The sequence below is a fragment of the Bufo bufo genome, chromosome 5 (genome assembly GCF_905171765.1).
Source record: "Bufo bufo chromosome 5, aBufBuf1.1, whole genome shotgun sequence".
Lineage (NCBI taxonomy): Eukaryota > Metazoa > Chordata > Amphibia > Anura > Bufonidae > Bufo > Bufo bufo.
Window position 1 is genome coordinate 523,925,922 of NC_053393.1, and position 4,082 is coordinate 523,930,003.

Genomic DNA, 4,082 nt, shown 5'->3' on the forward strand with positions numbered 1-4,082 from the left:
CCCTCAGGAGACCGTCTGCCACCTCATCAGGAGCATGCACAGGCGTTGTAGGGAGGTCATACAGGCAAGTGGAGGCCACACACACTACTGAGCCTCATTTTGACTTGTTTTAAGGACATTACATCAAAGTTGGATCAGCCTGTAGTGTGTTTTTCCACTTTAATTTTGAGTGTGACTCCAAATCCAGACCTCCATGGGTTGAAAAATTTGATTTCCATTTTTAATTTTTGTGTGTTTTTGTTGTCAGCACATTCAACTATGTAAAGAACAAAGTATTTCAGAAGAATATTTAATTAATTCAGATCTAGGATGTGTTATTTTTGTGTTCCCTTTATTTTTTTGAGCAGTGTATATACAGACACTTCAGGGGGCATTACATTACAGGGCACAGTACAAGGGAGTTATAACTGCAGAGGGCATTAGAACTACATGGGGACCTGCAGGGGTGGCATTATAAATGCTGAGGGCACTATATGGTGATATTATTACTTGGGAATCAGGGGCTCATTATTGAAGGAGACCGCTGCTATTATATGTAGCGATCTCCTTCATACTATTGGGAGGAGCAAACACTAATGCCATCGCTCTTCCCCATATAGAATAGGTTGGGAAAGGGTTAAATTACTCACAGTCCCAAAGTTGTATTTTACACTTCTGATTGTAAAGTACATTTTTTTTATACCTTTTGCTATATTATTTTTATTTTTCTAAAAATAAGCACCGCCTCATGGACACAAAACAATAAGAATGTTTTGTGTTATGTTTTCCAATAGCAACATGAATGGGCTTCTATAACTTCTTTAACTTGTAATCAGGCATCATCCACAAGACAGAGAAATACAGGGACTGAAATACATCAGCACCTCCCCCACCTCTCTTTTCTCAGCAGTGGCTGGAGTGCACAGTATGTACACAAAGCAGAGCTCCTTATCTCTGTATCTGTATAACACTCTATACAGATACATACAATAGCTTCATAGACAGTATCACACAAGGTAGGATTAAAAACACAGGTCAGCAGACAGTATCACACTCTATACACATACATATAATAGCTTCATAGACAGTATCATACCTAATCGCTTCTCGGCCTTTATGACTAAGATCAAGTGTAGTATTTGTTCTTATCAGTCTGCCTTGACTTGCCTCTGCCTTTGAGCATTGTTGATTAAATTCAGCTTCAGCTCACTGCTGCTATTGGGTGTAGGGCTATTCCCCAGGGAACAAGAGTGCTCTGGTCTCTGACCTCCTCTTGGCCTGTGGCTTAATAGTCTTGGTGTACGACGTTAGACAGTGCTTACTTGGATCTCGACAGCTGAAGACGACTATTGGAAGATTTTCTCCGACTGCGATCAAGGAGAAGACTTTGTGAAGACTCGACGAGGAACCCCGACGATGAGGACTGAAGCCTTCGGCCTGAAGGCTTCGGCCTTGGGGACCCCGACGATGAAAAGAAGCTTGGCAAAGACCGAAGAAGCTCCACCCAGCAAGAAGGAATCTGCATAGCCCTGCTCCCTAAGGCAAAAGGGGCGCTTTGCGAAGATTCTCCAGGGAGAGGAAGGCAGGAAGAAGGAAGAAACCTTGGCCTCAACCTCAACCTCCAAGCCTCCCAAGACCAAGAACAAGAAGAATGCTACAGAAGAAAGAAAGGCCATGAAAGAGGCCCACCAGGACCCTTCAGCCTCCACTTCATCGGCTACTGACCTGGCGGCACCCATTCCCCCGAACCAATAGGAAGGCAAGAAGCCCAGCCCCTGCTCCCCACCCCTGGAACCTTGGATGAGGCAGACCATTGTCCTGAAGCTGAAGGAAGTGGACGGGAGAGTGCCGGACATGAGCCAGGATGTGTTTGGCAAGAAGATGGTCCTGGAACAGGGATTCGCAAAGCCAGAAGTGGTGAGCATCCATTCGTTCTTCACAGGAATGTTCTGGATCACTTTTCCTTCCGTGGCCATCTGCAAAAGGTACTGGGAGATGGTCAAAGCAGCGAGACCGGAATCCCCTTTCAGTCAATTTGTAGGCAGCTGCCCTGTACAGAGGGAAGAAAGGAGAGTGATCGTCTCTATGTGGAATCCACACATTCCAGGCAAGGACATCATCACCTTCCTGAAGCGGTTCTGCACCGGGGTGAGGGATCCCACCCACATCTTGGATGGAAACGGCTTCTGGATCGGCAAGTGGTCTGTCATCATCTGCCTCAACAAAGATGGCGTACAGCACCTGCTACAGTCATTCTCCTTGGGCAACTCTTCGGTCCTCATCTACTACCCCGACATGCCGCAGGTCTGCAGAAAATGCAGCGGGAAGGGCCACCAGATGAAGGACTGCAAGGAGGATGCCTGCAGAATCTGTCATGTGACAGGGCACGACTTCAAGAACTGCCCAAAGAAGACGATTTGCAATCTGTACGGTCTGGACTCCCACATCTACAAGGACTGCCCGAGGAGGGAACGTACCTGGGCAGCCGTTGCAGCCAGAGCCCTGGCCAGTGGGAACCCCACCCCAGCCTCAACTTCGGCGGTGACCAAACCCAAGGCGAAACCACCTAGGAAGGAGGTTAAGCAGACACCTGCCCTAGGCCATGCTCCCGTCCCCCCCTTTCCCGCCTCGTCATCACCACCACTGAGGATACCCAGATCCAACTGCCCATTTCCTCAGTGGCACCTTTCATCGCCCCCAGCCCGACCCTCCCTATTGCCACCGTTGCAGTAGCACTAACCGCTACTCCAGTTACTGCAGCCACTGCAGCCTCCTACGAGGATGAATATCCCACTTTCTCATCCCCAGGTGTCCAGCAAAGAAAGGGGAAAATAAAGGATAGGAACAGCCCAGTCGCTGACCACTCCAAGAAAAAGATGATCAAGGCGGTGGAAGATCCGCTGCCCGAAAAGGAAGAAGAAATGGAGCAGCAGGTGGAGGAACAGGCGGCCGCCGATGAGGCCCCCGAGCAACAAGCCCCCCAGACCACCAAAACCCTTGACGAGACCGATGTGGAGGACGCCGTGGCCATCGAAGGAACCGCCGACCCGCAAGCCCTCCAGACAACCATAGCCAAAATCGAAGCCCAGCTGTTGCAGAGGCCACTCACAGACAGCAGACAAGAAGAAGAGAAGCCGCCGGATCACTGGGGTGGTAACTAAGCTGTATCGTTTCCTCTAACCTATTTCTTTTCCTTGCATGATGGCAAATTTTAACCTTTTTTTCCATTAATTTTAGGAGTATTAGGGACTGGTCTAGACGTCAGACGGTGCTAACTTTTCCTGCTTCTCAGGTTGCCGACGTGTATATGTTGTAGGAGTGTGCTTTGGCCCCCTCTAGGTCTCACAACCATCTGGCCAGGCAGTGCTCCCATGGCCCATCCTACTGGTCCGGTGGTGGTGAGTCTTCGGTCCTCATCTACTACCCCGACATGCCGCAGGTCTGCAGAAAATGCAGCGGGAAGGGCCACCAGATGAAGGACTGCAAGGAGGACGCCTGCAGAATCTGTCATGTGGCAGGGCACGACTTCAAGGACTGCCCAAAGAAGACGATTTGTAATCTGTACGGTCTGGCCTCCCACGTCTACAAGGACTGTCCGAGGAGGGAACGTACCTGGGCAGCCGTTGCAGCCAGAGCCCTGGCCACCCCACTTTAGCCTCAGTCCGATTCTTTGATTGACCTTGACTAAGCGTTCTTCCCAAGACTTGAGGGCTGTGCCTTCCTTCCCTAACCAGGCTCAGAGGATTGTGATGAAGTCCGATTTGATGGTAAATGGGAAGGGTGGCCATCCTCCTCAGGGGAAGCGCTTTTACACTTGACTCCGTCCAGGAGCTCGTCTGCGGCAGGCTACTTGTCGGGCGGGAGAGCCGGCTCATCAATGTGTATGCTTCCCCTGACAAGGGTGAGCGACTGGAGATTTTGCAGGCCCTACGACTGCAGCCTGCTACCACTAGGGCCCTAGTGATGGCCATGGACTTCAATTGCCTGATCGAGGAGGACGGATGCAGCTACGGCACTTCGAGCAATTTAGATGTCACTTCCAAACTGCTTATTGAGATGGTGACCGAAGCGTCCTTGCAGGACGTTGTGGGCTCCATGGGGAA

General features: G+C 50.2%; 1 pseudogene; it reads left to right on the forward strand.

The window, feature by feature from the left end:
• The first annotated feature begins 1,078 nt into the window (after positions 1-1,078).
• Positions 1,079-1,189, forward strand: LOC121002956 (annotated as a pseudogene).
• Positions 1,190-4,082: the final 2,893 nt, after the last annotated feature.